A 21,408-nucleotide genomic window follows, 5' to 3' on the forward strand; every position below is an offset into this window, starting at 1 on the left:
CGGTATAATGATGTACAGCACACAGGTGTGGAAAAATCAAAAGAATGCATATGCATTCAACCTTACATAGGGATGTGACAGACTGGTTACAATGGGCGAACTGTCACTACTGCACAGAAACATCTAAGGAGAAAAATATTACTATTGTTGTCTTAACATACATGAGATCAACCATACACTTTCATTGCAAATAAAAAATAAATAAAACAAATCTGCCCTACTAACAATCTACATGATCAAGGGTGGATAGGCTTGCAAGACAGTGCAAAGTGAAAGTCGGGTATGACTGAATCAGGCAATCTACTCAGTGAGGAAACACTATTGGAATGGCACTGGCAACATTCCTTATAGTTTTGTTCCATGTGGGGTACATGTGAAACTCACACATGCACTAAACCATGCTAGAAATATTGTGACCATGCCATAAATACTGATGGAAGCCATAATATACAGGGTCTATATTATAAAACCGAAAACCCTTTTGAGCGAATACCACAACAGTGACACATATAGCCCGAACCGCAAATACGTTGAACCCCCTAAACCGTGAAATTAAAAATCTTGAATTGCCATAGTCAGCAAACCCCACCGCCCACTGCATATTACCTACCCAAACATAATAAACCACATACATACGCTAACCAAACCCTACATCTAACCCTACACTAAACCTTACATACATTACTATCTATGCACTTACCTTAACCTGCACCCTAACCCTAAGGTCTGTAACTATTGCACACTTACCCTACATAGATATAACCAAACAAAACAATAATCCACACACATATACACTTAACAAAACCCTACTTCTAACCCTACACTAAACCTTACATACATTACCTATCTATGCACTTACCTTAACCCGCACCCTAACCCTAAGGTTCGTAACTATCGCACACTTACCTTACGGAGCTATACCACAGATGGGCCAACCATGACAAACTGACATTTCGAATTTCACGGTTATGGCCATTCGCCATTTCTGTAGTTAGTGCAATATGTGTCGCTCTTTTCCGATTTGCTCAAACAGATCTTTGATCTTCTAATATAGACCCTAATTTACCTAGGGGAGAGGCATGCATAACTGGTAATAAAGACTGACATACACATCATCAGAAACTATTTTTGCAGTCCTCTTTGCCATCCATATAAAGGAATCCATTTATTAAACCCTCTAAACACATCATACAGTACGTCACTGTATTAATGACATTGCTACCAAAACTCATGCAAAGGAACTGCTGCTCAATGGTACTGTATTGCTCAACAAGAGGGGTAACACTGTTGTTTGTGCCTTAATGGACACAAAGCATGTATAACACAGGCAATGTGAAATAGATGGCATGAAGGCTGATAGGACACAGGGTGACTGATGGCTATACATGCATTCCTGGGGCACTTTTGTACAAGTATTACAGTAAAAACATAACCATCATATCACAGCACATAACCTAAAGCCATGTACAAACATATTTTAAGTTAACTATTCTACAGAAATATGTGAAAGTCACATACTGGACACGGCTAACATTGTAGGATCAGACAGATTATACTTACAAGCCTGAGGGACCTTTTTCAAGGGGCCAAAGCTCACTGATAAGTCTGGGAAGTACCTCCCTGAAACAATCATGCTTTGTAGAGAACTGCTCAAGTAACAGCAGCATCACGCCCTTCAGCTGGTGCTGGACTGCATCTGTAACCAGGTCAGACATCTGGTTCCAGAACCAGTCATCCATGAAAATAGGTCATGACTGGATAATATTCAGAATTCTGGCATGTTTTCAGACTGTGCATTTGATACCAGGGCAGTTTGACCCTCCTACTCCATCTTACACTCCTTCTGTGGTGGAGCCTGTCATTATTTTCTATGCATAACTGTGTCATTATCTCCCCCGGGCTGCTCTGTAAGATAAAATGGCAAACTATCCAAGATATGCAGCATGTGCAGCCTAGTACTGTTACTAAGCTATAATGCAATGTAATGGTGCTGTACAAATGAAGCACCTGAGCTCTGCAGCAATTGTAACATGTCTGTGTTTATGCTGTTGTGAATCACCTGAGCAATTATTTATAACTATGTCATGCATTAGAACAGCTACATGGAATTCCATGTGTGAGGTCAGATGTTTATATATATATATATATATATATATATATATATATATATATATATATATATACGAAATAAAGTGTATTTAAAAAAAATCTCCTTGGTTTTAAGTAGTATCTCTTCCAGAATGACCCTAAAGCCTCTACCCACACAGACACACCACCATCCCTCTCAACTGCCTATCCCTGAATTTACAGGACAATCCTGCAGTTGCCTTTTTTAGATGCCCTGCCCCTCATAACTGATGAAATGATGCAGTCATTGAATAATGCCATATATTAGAGTACCTTTCTTTATATTTTCTGTCTATTTATACAAAGCCTTCCTAGAATTATCTCAAATTCCTCTGCCCTATTTTTAAAAGCTCATCAGGTTTTTTTTTTTTCTTTTTAAAAAATTAATGATTATTACACTATATGCATTCTGCTTACAGTTTAGGTTTTAGAAGTGTTTTTAGACATTTCTTGATTTCTCTAAGTTATGGACAATGTCTTGGCAGTACTTTTTTTACATGTCACAATGTATCTGAAAAAGTCTTGGCAAAAGCACAGCAGAACAGTTTTTCCCCCTACTGGATACAACCTCCTCCCCCCCCCCGAACATATTAAGTTAAATATCTCGGTAACAATATGAAATAGCCCCATAGCCTCAGGTGAAACATGACACCAGACCACCTCAATGAAAGACAATACCCTCCAGTTAAGAGACTGGCAAGCCCCTGACTCCCATTTAGAGCAACAAAGAATGGCCACAACCCATCCACACCACCTGTGAGATTTTTGTATGTAAGTGACAACACTAGCCACTTTATTTCACTGAGCGGCATTTATCAACTCTATAAGCAGAATCTGAACTAACAAAAGATTAAAGCCAGAACTGAGAACTCCAGCAACATTCTTACAGGAAAACTCCACCCAGAACTAAAAAAATCAGTTTTTTCACTCTGTCTTTGTTTCTTGACCTATTTTAACACTTCAAAATCATTCTAAGTGCTTTATTTGTAATTTTAGACTGTTTCCACAACATGGCTATCAATGAGGCTTGATGTATCAGTATGGTCATGTTCTCCCTCTACCTTTTCTCTTTCCCATAATGCTTTATATGCCTCATGCCACACATAAGGAAATAGCTGAATTCCCATGCCATTAGCATATAATGGGATTTGTGTGAATCACTGTATTTTCTTTACCTTTTATAAAAGAACTGCTTCTTTTCTGTCTCTAATCACCCTCATTTATGTTTAGCGCAGAGCTTGTTTTACACTATACTTAGAAGTTATCCAGCTACAGACAGAAAAGTAACTAAATTGCAGGCCTTTGTTCAGGGTTGTCTTTTGTAGTCTAAGAGGAATTGATTCTGCAAGGGTGTCTCAGTATAGTGACAGTTTTAACACCTCTGCAGTTGTGTGGGGGGAGGGGACTCTCAATTCCTCTTGAATTACAAAATAAAACAGTGAACAAAGGCCTGCAATTTAGTTACTTTTCTGGCTATAGCTAAAATTACAAATAAAGAACTTAGAGTGATTTTGAGGTATTAAAATATGTCAGAAAACAAAGATAGAGTGAACAAAACACAGATTTATTTTTTTAGTTCTAGGGTGGAGTTTTCCATTAATGTGTTATTTTCGTTGGCAGATTGTTTTATTTCTCAACTGTTTTTTTCTGTGTTTTGGATCTTTCACATTATTTTTGGTTTCCCTGAGATGTTTCATCTTTATTGTTGGACTATATGCCCACTAGGTGATCAACTTCACTGATACACTGTAACATAGCAGGGATAACTTAGATAGTCAAGGTCACAATTTAAAAAAAAACTTATTCTGAAGGGCATTTCAAATTAGAGTAGCATTAGGGATCATTTTTGTCTTGGATCAACCTCTGTGGTAGTCCAAGTTAGATCTATTGATACTCTGACCACATTAGGTAGTTCTAGCAGTTTATTGATAGATAGATAGATAGATAGATAGATAGATAGATAGATAGATAGATAGATAGATAAAGTAAACTGTTTACACTCTTTTCCCTCACCTTTTACTTTCATTCTTTTCTCCAAAAAAATATGTAATATTCTAGTAGCTGTTGTGGTTTCTAGTGGTGGTGTAGCGGACTAACATGCTTTAGGTCAGTGTCTAAGGTCAAGTGATATACAGTGTATGCTTGGTGCCTAGTCCCCCCACACACATGCATACACACACACACACACACACACACACACACACACACACACACACACACACACACACACACACACACACACACACACACACACCTCAGGTTTTTTATTGCTGCAAAACTTGTTTTATATAAGTTTTTATATGCTTTTAAGCCACAAGATAAAGAGTTATCTCTAATGTCTAGCTTTCATCCAGCTCTATTCCTTTCATACTGCAAAATGTTGTTCATTTACCTTTTTCATGTCTTTAAGTCATGAGATAAAGAGCTATTCCTGATGTCTGGTGACCCTCCTCAGGGTTGAAGAATTTGCTTGTTATCCTGTAAGGAGTTATGACAGCACACATACACACACATACACACACACACACACACACACACACACACACACACACACACACACACACACACACACACACACTCACCTTACACCAGTAATACCTCTACATACACTCACTCATGTAGCCACATACATATGCACATGCACATAATACCTAACAGTACTTTGTCTGCTAAACTCCTGGCTAAACTACCTTGAAAATGATGGGTGAACACAAGCTTTTGGCTGTGTTAACTAACACAGATGGATGATATACCATACACAGCTAAGCTATTCTTTGAATCACATGGCTATGTAAATGCCTTACTGCAGGCATTTCTGGGGGACAGTACATGATTAGCAGAAGATGCTCCCCTAACATTTTCAGTATGCCACAGAGACAGGCCACCATGGTGCTCCACCTCTTCATTTTGCAGCACCATAGTAGACTTGTCTCTGAATTGGAAATTATTGTCTAATTGGAATAAGGCCCATTTTAGTGGAGGCCATATAATCTCAGCCCAGTTTAGAGACTTACATGTTAGACAAATGAATGATTTAAACCAAAGGCAACAGGATGAGTCTCATTATCACCTGTGCTTATGTGTCACTGTCTAATACTCAAAAGGAGAAGTGGAAGTAAAAATTACAGCATAACTTTATTTTACCATGGTGCCTCTAATACAGCCTCTACATGCTGTTTTGTACAACAACACCCAAACAGTTATCTTAGCATCGTGCTTAACTTTTCTTAGTACATTCATTATAGCTTACTTGTTTGCTGTTTATTTTTTCTGTTGTAGCCTTCATAATTAAACCTCAATATTCTTTCCATTGAAAATAATGTTTGAAATAACCCACATTTAATATTGACAAATGATTGTTTTTTTTCTAACATGACACACACAAAACAGCCAGAATGCACATATAATATTATATACACATTTTTTCAGTATCATATGAAGCTGCTTAATTTTGCCTAAAGTATTTTTTCTGCTCCCCTCCCCCATTAAAAAATCACTCTACTAATTATTACAGTGTCCAGTCATTAAGTTGCCCCACGTTTGGGCAACATTTACTGTATGCTACCATGAACTTGATTATTTATTCTTTTCATTTCTTTCACTTTTATCATACTACATACGCATTTATTGTCTTCTAATTAATCAGTGCCCTAACAGATAGATCCTCCCCAGGATTTACTAATCTTCCGTGTAAGACTAGATTAGTCTTCCACAGAAGCGCCAGTCTAAGAGTATGACGGCAGCGCACCATGCATATTAATGAGGGCACACTGCCTCAACTCTAAAGCTTACACGGAGCATGGACGACTGTAGGGGGCATGTCAGACTGCCGAGCAGTCCAAAAATCCATGCCCCTGCAATGACAAAACTCGAGAAATGTCGAGTTACATGAGCGAGTCCGCTCACATGTACATTGTAACACTACACTCCCCCATATGTTAAACCTCGTACAAATTTAAAAATTAAAAGAAATTTATTTTTTTTGCTTTATTTCCGATATAGCTGCCTGTATTTGCGCATGTTTGCGTGGGTTTCCCCATTGCTTAGCTACAGTTAGCAGCTTAGACACCGAAGGGGATAATAAGAAAAATATATGCAAATTAAGCAAAATAGCGATTGCGTAGTGGTTAGAGCCTTCACACAAAGAGAAGGCATTTGAGTCCCACTACTGTATGTTCCATTTTCTGTTGGAAATATGTATACAAAAATATTTCCTGACATTTGTCATGTATAAGTTTTGTAAAAAGCATTCAAATATTATATGTAGTAGTGAACACATTTTATATATATATATATATATATATATATATATATATATATATATATATATATATATATAAAGGTGAAATGGTTATGCATTCTGAGGCATGAGTAACTTATTTTAAGCAATATAAAGCACTGCTAAGCACATTTTACCAGTATTGAGCATATTTAAATCCAATTGCTCGTAGCTGAGCACCGCGTTAACAAGCACAATGTCTTTGGGTGCAGCAGCGCACAGCGCCAACCAGTGCAACTACAATGTATTTGTGCATAGCTGTGCACCGTGCTAACCAGCGCAACGTCAGGCAATGTCGAGCAATATCGAGCAACGTTGGGCAAAGTCAGGCAAAGTTGAGCAAAGTCGGCTAAACATGGCCACACCTCCTTTACTGTACCTTAATCATTCAGGTCTGGCCAGTAGGAAAATAAAAAGCAGTGACAGGGCTCGAATTCAGGATACTGTGCACTATAGTTACAGTACATAACCACTAAGCCATGACAGCATTTCATAAATATGCACTTTCAACAGACACATATCTATCAAAGTAATTTTAAACATTGCCAACATCAGCTAAGCAGGTGAGCCTACAGCTGAGTTTTTTCAAAACTGGCCAATCACAAATAAGTGCGGGAAATGAGGCATATTTAAGCTCCATAGGCGAGAATACTTCCCATAATGATTGTAGCTCCCTTCTGCAGTCAGCATGGCTGGTGTTGGAGAAGGCACTCGATTTCGAGCGCAACGCTTGGGCATTGAGGAGTCCAAAGTAATGGTTTGGCTCCTTGTCCACAATCATGAGGAAAGACACCTGTGGGGCCAGTACCAGGCACCCAGTATAAAACGGAGGCCTGGAAAAGTCTTGCTCGTGATCTTACCAGTGCCACTGGCGTTCCTTTGACTGGTGAGCACGTCAGGCACCATTATTCTGAACTGAAGCGACGTAAGGAGGATCAACTGGACCAGTGGATCCAGGAATCCTGTGCGATGCCTAATGCCCCAGTAATGAGTAAGTAGCCATTGTATTAAGTAGTTAAGAATTGCTATGCTTGTCTATACTATGGATAGGTATGTCTCAATATCACTGCATTTACTTCACAGCTGCAGGTGTCCGGGCTATGAATCAGCAAGCCCATGAAGATAGGTTGCAAAGGCTGCGTCATCAGGCAGGTTAGTAATTATTCTGCATGTACTGTTATATAAAATAAATGAGAGAGCCTTCAAAAGTGTTTTAACCCAATAAATAAAGGTGTAATAATCCTTTCACAAATGTATAATTCCTGGAGTGCATCTGTGTCATTTTCTTTGATATGTTGTATTGTTGCATTTTACAAATAGTACTGTTGTATTAAGCAGTGTTAACCGACACTTGGGTAGGCCTATATAACGTAGATGAAGGGAATGCCAGTAGCTTTTGTGCATATTTACAGCCCTCAACTGTTGGTTCATGCCCAGCATGTACAGGTTAATCTGGCACATGAGTAGCTTGGTACTGTGTTCCCTAGAAATGTCAGTGTGCTGCCAGAAATGTAGGGAGCTGTTAACATATAGCTGATACTTTCACCTGAACATATCTAAATAATTATATGAAAGTAGAGCTGTCAGTGTACCATCTTAGAAGTAGTGTGTGTGAGCAACTCTCAAAATATGTAGCAGTAACATCTGCATCTTGGACAGTTTGTATGTAAGATACAGCTCATGTATATAATGATCTAGCAAAATCCAATTGCACAATATAAGGACATTGGGTAGTGTAATAATACATGTAAGGGACATATAACTGCAGTTAATAGGAATGTAGTGAAAATTAGAAGGATATATTAAGTTGTTAATTGAGCTATCTTTTTCCACCCTTCTCTATGTGCATAAAAAATGCAATTCCACACCTCAGTCAGTATGTCTAATCTCAAAACATTTGTTGGGACATATGTCCTATTGGTTTATAAATATTTGCATTTATTTCTATGCATGTGCCCTGTTAAAATACCACAATATTGGTGGCCTGTTGCCATCAATTCAACCTGCATGCTGTTGTAATATCCACTATTGTTCTATACATGCATGTATTATGCTTGCTTTTCAACTGTTGAAAATCTGGTGTGTTGGGTTAATGGGAATACTTCTGCATGCTGTTATAACTAATTGGGAATGCTGTTGACTGTTACTAACCCATATCTTTATTAAACTCTCCAAAACATAGTTCATATGGGAAGGCCAGTCCCAGCGGACCCACCTGTCCCACTTCAGCTGGCCATGACACCTGGCACCAGCAGGTCCGGTGCCCAGCCTGGGACCTCCTCCTCCATTGGCCCTGTGCCACCTTCAGGTGGAAGTGCTGCAGGGGATGGGGCTCGGCCCCCCCAGCCACCTATCACCCTTCAAACAGTCCAGGCTGTGGTGCATAGAGAGATTGAATGTTCTGTTGCAGAACCTCTACGCCAGCTTGAGGCACGAGTGATGCAACTCCCGGGTCAGTCTGCCCCTCCCACACAGCCCCCAGCACAGCCACCCTATGGGCTGTGAAGGTGCAGTGGTGACTGCCCATGGGTGGGGACCTCAGTCTCACTGTTTCCATCTGTGGGCATATGGGCTTGCGATTTCTAAACATCCCTCCCCATCAAAGGTGTTCACCCACCACATGTGTCATATACCGCCCCTGTATGCATCTTGTTTGTCTTGTCTGTTTTCCTCCCCAACCTGCCTCCCCAAATATAACTACTTCCCCTACCCCATATTCCACTCTCACCTGAAAAAAAAGGGCAATCTGCTCCCAAAAATAAAATTATGCCCCATACATAGCGGCCCATTTTGCACACATGTCCACTGGACACATCAAATGTAATTTAATTGGCATTACAACATACTTTGTTGTCCTCACCCTTCTCTCAGGGGTTGAATATTTCATATCTACCTCCAAATTTATTCCATATGCACAGCTGTTGCTGTTAAAGAAATGGGCAGCTATGGACCTTCCCTACACCCATCCTGTACATCCCGAGCTATTTTCCCTACTGTGCTTCCCTGTTTGTTCCCTTTTTTCACCACTTTCCTATCTCCCCTCTTTTCTTTCAAAAAACTGAGCATGGGGGTTAGCGGGAGTAAGCACTATTAAGCAGTAGTTAGTGGGTTTGCACGAGTGTGTGCTTGTTTGCACTTAGCTAAGCATTGCTAAGCATCACGCAAACCCACGCAAACCCGCTTACAACTGCTTAAAAATGCCTTAGTCACTCTGTATGTGAGGGCCCTTGTTCTGCTTAGGAGCAAAATAAAACACCTCTGTCAGTCTCAAGCCCCGGACCTTGTACACACTACACAACATGAAGTACCACTAAGCCACGGTAGATATACAAGTTGGGGCTGAAATAAATATATCATGCATCAGAATGAGTGAATGTAAAGGAAAAATACAACTTGTTCTGTGGATCTTTACCAACAGATGTTGTGGGATCACATTACATGACTGTGATAAGAGAAGCAGCCATTCGAGCAGGAAATAATGTTACACCATCACTTTACAACCCCACACAGTATCACAGCAGGACAAACACTGGCATATATGTTTAGGGCTGAGGCCATACCTTCCAACTGTCCCTAATTTTCAGGGATGTCCCTGATTTTTGACATAAATTTTAGCTCTGTCCCTCTGAATCCCTCCTAAAACTACTGACTTTGGGCAGAAAGGTGGTGAATTACACTTAATGAATAATGACAATAATTAAGAGTTAGACACTTCTTTTACTTCAGAAAAGGTGTATTAATTCATATACTCTGATTCTCTCAATGTTTCAACTTAATGGCACTAATATTTTAAAGGTGTCCCTGACTTTTTCTTTACTTTTCCCTGAGTCTGTTCAAATATGTACCTGAGTGTTTGAGAGGTGTAGCAGAGGCAGAAACACAGAGGCATATCAGTCTTTCTGCTGTTACACACTGTGCAAATAGCTTTGGAAGGTGTTTTGGAAGCATACCCTTATGTAGGAATACAACACTGAAATACAAATGGATGCAGCCATGTACTGGTAGCAACCAACTGTAACAATGCCATTGCTCTATTGCTGAAAAGACCTGTGTGGTGCACAGACAAAAAATAACAGGCTGTTATCTGGCTACCATGTGGATAGGTCCACAGTTGGGAGTTACACAGACAGCCTACTTGCCTTAATAAACTAAAATGTACACAGCAACCCTGTAAGTCCAGCAAGATAAAATCCACACAATAGTACTTATGCTCTCTGTACTTCTGCACCCCTACCCAAATGTAGAATATACCTGTGTGTGCAGGGTCTACCAAGGATGTAGGTAAGCATACTCACAGTACTGAAATGTGTCCAGTTTTTCTGAGCAGCTTGTGCTAATGTCAACACTAAAAAAGCACAAACTGTTTAGAACTGAGTAAATGAATATTCACAGTATAGCAGTTCACAAACAATTCTTGTGCCAAAGGAATGCATCTCAATAACTAGCTTTGTATGGCAGTTAATTGTAAAAGTTGAAAAGAAAGTACATCTTTCCATGTATATTGGGGTAGCATTTTGAGGGGTTAGTACATTTCTGCACTGACAAGTGGGTACTGGAAGCAGCAACATTAGGTCTGAGTACAAAATTTAAATCTCTGGCTACACCCTTGGCTTTTGATATAAGAACTATACCAACCTTCTGTCTTAAACAATGATGTCCACAGTAAACAAGGATGATCTCCATCTTGGAAAGCTGAAAGGGCCACGCCTACCTGAGTTAGCAATTTACAGTACTGGGTTGCTATGACAGTGATTACTGCAATTGCTACACAGCCGGCTGCATGCAATTAGCAAATGGTGGCCACTAATTGGTGCAGAGGCCATCACATGCTCATGTGCAAATACCTACAAAAGAAGGCTGCAATCTCTGCCAACACATTCAATCACTGTATTGCAGAGACTGACAGAGAGAGAGACAGAGAGAGAGAGACAGAGAAAAGGAAAAAGAAAAATAAATATTACCAAATCATACAAAGGAAAGGTATGTGACACATATGTATTTACTGGCTTGCAGTAGATGTTATTGAAGAATAGTCTACATAATGTGAAGCATTCATATGTGGCAGCAGTACTTATTTATGCAAAGATGTTCTGCTTAACTACTGTTATGGACAATACAGTGTGTAGCTGTGGGCAGTGGGACATACCTGTGAAATGTGTAGCTCAGCATTAAATGTCAAAGATCTGATCCATGTTATCTGTGTTCTGTACAGTAGTGTGGCCAATGGCTGTTGGGGGGATTAGCACTGACATTATATAAACATGAGTGTGACAGAACAACACATGCATGATAGTCATATTAAAGTGTAGCTTAGCATTGGCAACTGCTGTAGAAGTCTAGTATGCTTAACTAGCATTTGTAGACATATATACCGACCCTAATGTTAGTGTGTGTTCATATGTGACACCTGTTTGTGTTGCAGCAAGGCCCAACAGTTCAGCTTTGAGGTCCAGGGACTTACAACAGTGTGGACCTTGTGTGTGTATGCCACACACATACGGAGAAATATATGTGTCATATATATTCACATCTGTATATGTGCATAGAGCAGGGGACATATTGCAACTGTTTGTGAAGGGTGGAGATATATATGTTGGTGAAGGTTAGTATGCGCATATTTGTATGTAGGTTTTAGTGTGTGACAAACAAGACAGCATACATTGCTGGTATATGACATGTGGTGGTTAAACACTGTGGGTGGTTTGTTCAGTTTGCAATGTAGAAGCCAGTGATGCCTGGTAAAGCTACCTGGGCTGTGAACACCTTCAATGCATTTATCCCAAGACTGTGTGATTTTATTACATTACTGTACATCTCACATCTTTTGTATAATTGATATTCTCACTATGAAAGGTGAAATGTATATGTGCCTACATATATATGTATATGTACACCAATGGATGTATATATATATAGTTATATATACTCAGACACATCTACATCTACTTGTTGCAATAGATTCTCAGTACTGTTGACGGACTGTGATGGTTAATGTGTTTGTGAATACATCAAAGATATGTATCTGTGGGCTAGCTGGCTAGCTTAGAGGGAAACTGTTTATGTCATGGTATTATGGGTCCTTGCTTTGATCCTAGCAAAAGCTATGTATTCTGTTGCTAGGCAGAAAAAGTGTTATTGCATACAGTGTGATTAAGTCCCTTGGTTTTAACTAGGGTGTGTCATTGGATGCTAAAGCACTACATCCATGATTATTGATTGGTACTGATGTTGAATCCAAATCCTGTGTGTACTGTAGTACTACTTGAAGCTCTGGACCTGTACAGCAAAGTATGGTGTATGTCCACATTGCTTGCATCCACTGTTTTGTGTGGTCCCTGTATTCATCACAGATTACATTTCTCAAGATTAAGGTTGTGTAAGTACTGACACACAGTACTGTATAGTACACACTGAAAGCTTATCTGGGTTGTCATACCTTTGTGTCCTGTAATTATGTCTGATGTGTGTGTGGGTATGTCTGTAACATGTCCTTTGACATATGTGTGGTAAAACATATAACTGCGTATTTAGCAACATTCATTGTGTACTACAGCAGTATGCGACCTATATTCCCAATTGTGCACATATTTTGGCCATGGGTTTGCCATTAACAAGTTGTGTGGCATAATAGTAACACATTTACTGGACCTTACACTCATTGTGATGGATGATATATTTCTTTACACATCAGCTTGATGTATATCTGCTGTGGCTAGTGGTGCATCGTGTTGCATACTGTGTGCCAGGTACTCTTGTATAGTTGTATATATTGATTTTATTTTGTTGCTGTGCAGAACATGGTTCATTAGATAGAGAGTGAGCCAGACACTTTAAAGCAGTTGTGGGGTGAGCAGTGATAAGTGGCAGTTAAAGTGTTTCACTCTTGGTTAGCTAATAGGTTGCTATATATGGCAGTTCAGTGATATCTGTAGTATATAATGTTAAATGTGCCATATGACTTGCTCAGACATATTTTTGTATTTATGTCTTCCAGGGATCAGGGCGCATCACAGGAACCCCAGTTACAGTAGTGCTGAAGATGATATAATTACTAGCAGTATGATTCAGCACTACAGTCTCATGTTCTCACAACCAGCCAGGACCAGCAGGAGCGTACTGCAATGTGACAAGATGTTGTCTGCTGGGTAAATGAGGTAGGCCTGCATAACCAGACATATGAGCAGGTACACCACCACTGCAGTGATCTTCTCAGACATGTCCGTCAGTGTTTTGCTGATGTGCGGAGACAACAGCTTGCAACAGGAGGTGGTGTTAATATCCACCCCCCCCATCAGAGTGGAGGAGCTGCTCCTGAGCATGGTGGCACATGCCCAACAACAACATCAGCAGACATACACCATGATGGAGGTTGGAGCCACCCAGCAAGCACACATGTAGCATGCAGGTAGCATGGCATATCTGTAGACTACTGTTATCTGTATTGGTAGACCATGCATATGTGAGATGTGGAGTGTGTCGTTAAAAGATGTGGAGCCTGTTGTTGTGCAATACTGATCATTTGGAACATAATCTGTAACCCTGTGAATATAAACTGTTGTTGTACTGTAAGATTGCAAACAAAGAATAGCAATGCCACAGTTGTGGCCACTGACAAACTGTTTCATCTCTATGTAGGTCCCTCTGGGGTGACATCAAGGCAGTGGACAGATGCTGGTGAGTGTGTTCTACATTTATTATTGTAAATAAAAAGTGCATGTCATAGTTAAGGTGTAGGCCATGTACACATGTAACACACCTACCCATAATGCATGCTTTGCATGTTTGGTGTAAGACCACGCACATCTCACTAATGTGATTAGCCGCCTCAAACACATGCAATACCCAGACCATCTCAAACAATTGTGGCTAGACTGTAGTGACCATTGGATAGGCACAGTTGATACTCAACATGCACATAACATACACATCTATGTCATACACAGAGCATTTTAACATGCTACACATAAAGGATTCCCAAACCCTCTGTAAAGACACACTCCAGTATACAAAATCTCATTCACACATTACACATAATATACCTGAGGGGTAGAGGCCTATCATGAGGCATTTAAACACTCTGCAACACACTACACATTCTTGTCAGGGAATGCTCCTTATTGGCCTTCTTACAAACTCATGTAACAACTGGTTGTGAAATGGTGACTGTAGCCAAGGTAGTACAGTTCTGGTACAGCATGATTAGTGCTGGTTTGGGAAGCATTTGTAGCCTTGAGTGACCACATGATGCTTCATGATGATGGCCTATGGTACTATACCCCATCCAGTTATTGTAACCACAGTACTACACATAGCTTTCATTGCTGTACATCTTAACGTTGCGTGTGTGCACACACATGCACCTCTAAACAATATGCATACTAATCACTATTTGCACAACTGACACATATATGTCTTGTGATGCTATTGAGTGGCTAGGTCATATGACACACATTGAGTATGTGTAGTGTTTAAATATGCAATTGTGTTTTAGCATGCCATGTCATGGATGACACTGGCATGTCCACAATATGATCTACACTCACCATAAGTATCGTACATTGGGTATGTGGCCGAATGGTATTCTATCAATTATCCATGCACCACTGATGATGTTGTGTGAATACTCATCATGCATGTGCTAAAAATGTGTCTCAATTGTTTGCTAAAGACACAGAGGCTGTAATCAGCATTGGATACCTATCTGACACACAGATACACATCCAGCCATGGTATGTACACCTGTGAGTTATGGTGCACATTACATTACAGAGTTTTGAATACCTGCACAGCAATGTTGTGTCCATGTATGCATTGTGTTCCAGGGGGAGGCCCATCACCTAATAACAAAACACATGCATCAAAGCCATGTATACTGTAGTAACAAGGACTGTTTACACTTGCACTGCATGCTGTTGAGCAACACATGTCCAGCATGCTGACATGTGCGATATGACTGTTTTGCTTGTGATGCTGTACCCCACCATCACCTGCTATTGTGTATGTTCCAAGATTGCTGGTGTTGTGTGTGTCTGCTTTAGGGAGGAGTGTATTTTTGTGTGTGTGCATGTGTGCATGTGCGCATGTGTGCATGCGTGCATGCACGTATGTGTGCATGTGCGCATGTGGTCTGACATCATGATCAGGTCTTAAAGTGTGTTTCCTGTTTTCCTCTCACAGGTGCCGAGGTGGGGCTGATTCAGTACAGCAGGGAACCTGATGTCACTGAGACAGACAGTGATCATGAGGATAGGTGTTTTGAGGCACAGGCAGGTTTGTCAGGGTCTGTTGTTGGGCCACCAATTGACAGTACACAATTCTCCACCCCATCCATGCACACAGTCATACTGCCTGTACATCCATCATCACCATTGCCCTTAGCTGAGGGACAGTGCACGGTGTGGTATCTATGGCACATGTATCAGGACACAGCAGCAATAGCCAGATGCCTGGAATGGTACCACATAGGCAGATGCCCAGGGGTTCTTGTCAGAGCACTGCTGGTCATAATGCCCCTGGCAGATGAGCCACACCTCTTTCTACCACACACATGTTACAGGCTGTCATGGAGGCACAGACATGAATGGAGCGTTACACCAGACAGGGGCTAAGGGCACAGAGGGCTCATAGCACCTCTCTATATGGCAGTATCCGTGACCTAGCAGGTGCCATATGTAATTACCCTGAGGTCATTGATAGACGTTGAGGTGAGACATTGGATGTCCTCCACAATGTCATGTCCATGTGTCAGGACAGTGCAGGATGGTTGAGATGTCGACGTAGACGTATGCCAGCAACATCAACAGCTGGAGGTCGCTGTGGACATCTAGCAAGTCACAGCCGCTCCCGTAGTGCCAGTACCAGCCCCAGCAATGTTGGGGTGGGATTTCCATAGACCGTCCTAGAAGACCACATGCACATGGCTCTGGCCAGTCCCAGCAGGGACCTGGATCCAGTGGACATATGTCAACCTCTTCGGATAGTACCCAGTCTGGATTAGTACCTGATACTGTCTGTAGCACCCCTGCCAGGCACAGGTTCCGTATCCGTGGCCAGAGATGGTGATCTGTAAAGCCTGTCAGGTACAGTCTGTAGCTGTTTCACAAATCCCCGTATATGGCAGCCACATGGTGGAACTGTGTGCATGCAGACACACACACATAAACCAGAATTCTAGGGCAAACACATACCCGCACATATTACATCAACACTGACCCATAACAGTATTCATGGCCCTGACACACACATTCACACACACATGTCGATTGTATGGCTCAGTGTAGGCCTCTGACAAACCAACAACACACCCTGTGCATATGATGAAATCTGTGCCACCTCCTGTCATCTGTAACATTGATGCAGGAACAGGCTAACATGGTGCTGATGCACAGGGTGACTTTAATAAAGTATAGCAATGGTTGAATATGTAGCATGTTGTCAGCAGTAACGTGTAATGATATCCTTGAAGGTGTAGCTGAACAGGCATGATGCATTAAAGATGTAATTAGCAATGTTGTATTGTTTACACCAGTGTTTATTCCAATTGTGTTTTGTTTGCCCATTTGCCACTTGGCTGATGTGTGTAGTTTTGTCAGCATGTGTTATACAGTGGACAGTAAGTGTGGGGTGTGTGGAGCACAGGTTTGCAGGTGTACATTTGTGAACATGGTGGAAGTGCACTGTCTGCATGTACGTGCATATTGGACACATGGGCAGGGTGACATGCTTTGTATTGGCCAGTGTTAACACTCCATAGTTTCTATTGGTGGCCAGTATGCATTGTACTACACACATTTTGGAACTTGAGTACGCATGTGTGTATATGACATGGGTTGACACTGTGCTGTGGTTGATGCTGTTGTTGCTCTCTGTCATTGGTTTGCATTACTAAGGTTAACACTGTCCCAGCTGCATAATCCTTTATTAATGCACACTGTTCACCTACAGGGTTGCATTGACCGTGCTATCACAAACACAAGAAATTCTCACTTATACAGTAAAAGTGCATTAGTCTCATAGACCCCCTGCCATAAACTAAATATATAATAGAAGGTGTGAAGTTGTACCAAAAAAGAGTTACATACCAAGAAGGGATAACCTCTCTGGTCAGTATCATTGGGAAAATACAATCCCTCAATAATCATACAAGGCAAGCTTCAAAATACAAAATGGCAAGGATTCCAAAGACAGCACTAAAGCTTTCTTTAGTGTTGTTCATAATCTACAGGGGAAATCTCAGATCGGGTCACAGTTAATGTAAATGGTCACAAAGTACACTTATCTGACTGACATTACCAATTCCTTGTCAGACAGTTTTAATGCGGACTTCACCACCCTGTCATTACACAAGGGTCACATTTCCAGACATGAAGAATGTAAAACCTGATGATTCACAGACACTCTAGTTAAAACATCTCTTTAACAAAGTACACACTACAGTGGCAATGGTACTGGACAGTGTCCCTGGCTGTCATACACAAGCTGACATATGAAGTCACCACTCACCTAAACGCTCTGTCCAGATGCAGCCTCTATACAGGTTACATACTTGTGGAATGACACATGGTAATGGTGTTCACAGTCCACAAGGGTTGAGCTACAATGTCTTCTTCTTCTTCTCCTTTCAGATGCTCCCATTAGGGTTATCCACAGTACATCATCTGCTTCCATTTCTTCCTGCCCTCTGCATCTTGCACTGTCACGCCATCCACCTGCATGTCCTCTCTCACCACAGCCATAAACCTCATCTTAGGCATTCCTCTTTTCCTGTTACCTGGCGGCTTCATCCTTAGCATCTGTTTCACAATATACTCTGCATCCCTCCTCAGCATATGTACAAACCAACTTAATCCTGCCTATCTGGCTTGGTCTACTAACCTTCAAACCTGGCCTGACCCTCTAATATACTTATTCTTAAACCTGTCCAGCTTCATCAAACCCAGTGCAAATGTTAACATAAATTGATTAAAGGTAGAACTACAACAGGAAATGGAAACGCTCACCCTATAAGCCAGACAAATGTTATCTGGAAGGCTATGGAGCACACCATTATGGAACTCATTAACAGAGACATTATGAACCTGCAAACACTGCACCATACCCACTTAGGTTCTCTAAAGGCCAGATCATGGCTTCTACACCTATTAGGCTTCAAGCCAGTCAACAAGGTTATAGGTGAGGGAGGGGAGGTCAACACAGCCAAGCTATAGCTCACCAGCAAGTCATACCCATCCCACATACTGGTATTATGCATAACCTCAACAGACTGACCATAAATGATTGTTAGATGATGGCTTGACAACTGACGCACAGATGTAGGACACACAGTAATATTTGCAGCCTCCATGTATTATTCTATGCCAGTAACACATGGTATTCACCTGCACTCAGTCCTGGGACCACTCCTGTTTGGCATATAGCTTTCTTAGGTACAAGCAAACACAGTAGGGATATGTCTGCCCATGTTTGATGACAGTGCATACTGTTGACTATACTTTATTCTCCAGATGACACACACATCCTCCAAAAGGGTATCATACAGACAGATACCTGATGTCAAACTCATGCTGTAAAGCTATAAGCCAAAGAAAGCATAGTTATTCACTTTTAGAAAACAAAGTATCCCCAGAGTACCACATACGTAGTAGCCCCCAAAATGTGGAACAGGTACTAATGTATACATAGAGCCATGTGTTAAGTCATCCCTCCTTTGATAATCACATTACCAAAGGGTTTTGGAAATCCCTCTGTGGAGCACATAAGCAAAAAAGGGTTTGCATGCAGATCCACAGAGGTTGTTGCACACCTATAATGATTAGTCATCTTTGCCAGACTTTGCTTGCTTTGGAACAGGTTTCAAATATACCTCAAGCATAAACCCTCACTCACACTCTTCAATAGAAACCGTGGTGAGTGGATGTGAAACGGAAGATGTGGCCCAGGGATCACTGCAGTGGCTAAGCTTGTCACAAGCATACAGAAGTGACCTAAGGTCTGGAAAGTGCCAGCATGCTCTGGCAAAGATAACAGATGAGTTCATGGAGAAAGCAGAGTACCCACCTATGAAATAATTGAGATCACATATATGTATATGGATTTGCCTCACAGCTATCTTACATGTGTAATGCACATACAGTTGTCATTGTGATATGTCATACACTAGAAAAATCAAAACCCACTCCACATTGGCCAATGGTGTCACACACACACAGTCAGTAAGTGCTAGATTCAAACTCCTACCTAACTACATTATAATAATGCAGCAGTGTGCATTTACACGATGCACTGCACACATTACTGGGAATTCATTTTTCCACAGGTATATTTGTAGGATGGTGACATCATCAGATTTGTCAAAGATGAGTATACCACTTTTAAGATGTGTGAGTAGTCTCCAGAAAGGCTGTTCTTCCCCAGGGAGACACACACACAGTTGGCAAATGCAGGATTCAAACCCCTACCTATATTATGATAATATGCAATTACACGACGCACTCTACACATTAATGGGATTTCACCTTTGCACAGGTATATTTGTAGTATGGTGACATCATGAGACTTGACAAAGATGAGTATACCACTTTTAAGGGGTGTGAGCAGTCTCCAAGAAGGTTGCTCCTCCCCAGGGTGGCACACATGCACAGTTGGCAAGTATAGGATTCAAACTCCTACTTAATTACATTATGATACTACAGCAGTACGCATTTACACAGCACACTATACACATTACAGGGATTTCTTCTTTCCACAGGTATATTTGTAGGATGGTGACATCATGAGACTTGACAAAGATGAGCATACCACTTTTAAGAGGTGTGAGTAGTCCCCAAAAGGCTGCTCTTTCACAGGAAAATACACACAGCTGGCAAATGCAGGATTCAAACCCCTATCTATTGATACTACAGCAGTACGCATTTACACAATGTGCTATACACATTACTAGGGGTGCTTTTTTTCCACAGGTATATTTGTAGGATGGTGACATCATGAGACAACAAAGATGAGTATACTACTTTTAAGGGGTGTGAGTAGTCTCCAAAAAGGTTGCTTTTTCCCCAGGGAGACACACATAAACAGTTGGCAAGTGCAGGATTCAAACCCCTACATAACTACATTATGATAGCACTACAGTACGCATTTACACAATGTGCTATACACATTATTGGAATCCCTCCTTTCCAAAGGTATATTTGTAGGATAGTGACATCAAGAGACTTGACAAAGATGAGTATACCACTTTTAGGGGGTATGAGTAGTCTCCAAAAAGGTTGCTCTCTCCCCAGGGAGAGACAGACAAACACACACAGTTGGCAAGTGCGGTGTTCTTAATCCAAACTAAGTACGTCTTTACACTTCAGCAAGCAACATGGAGTTACAGGGTGCAATACAGACATTACTTGCTGACAGTTTGCCCAAAGGTTTTTTTCACATTTGCTAACCTCAGCAGGCTTATCATACTAGGTGTATTGTGTGTGTATTGTATGAATAGGCCATGACCATATCATATATGGGTTGATGCACCACATGCTGGCACACACAGGGTCAAACTGGTGGCTAAGCTCTGTCAACTCAATACTGAACAATACAGTCAGGAGGAGTAGGGTCATACAACCACAACACCAACTGTCTCACATAGATCTACAATATAAGCACCAGCAAAACACACACATAAATACACATTACCATACTCGGAGAATACAAATATTATTCTGAAAAAGAGAGAGTGTCCTCCTAAGCAGACAAGCAAGTAACATGTACCTCCAAGCACACACCAGAAAACACATAATATACCAAAGCAGTGTGCCTCACAACAGGCCCTAAGGCAAAACAACATACCCAACACACTAGTAATAGGTGACTTCATAGTCAGGCACACAGATGTTCCACTCACTCGGCTGGACAAGGGGAAGGTTACTGTCAGTTGTTATGATCTGCCACATAACACAAGCACTTAAATCACTCCAGAACAGGTACATATATGACGTGTTCTTTGTACATGTCAGTGT

Source organism: Protopterus annectens, chromosome 2.part0 (genome assembly GCF_019279795.1).
Source record: "Protopterus annectens isolate FY-2018-M chromosome 2.part0, PAN1.0, whole genome shotgun sequence".
Classification (NCBI taxonomy): domain Eukaryota; kingdom Metazoa; phylum Chordata; order Ceratodontiformes; family Protopteridae; genus Protopterus; species Protopterus annectens.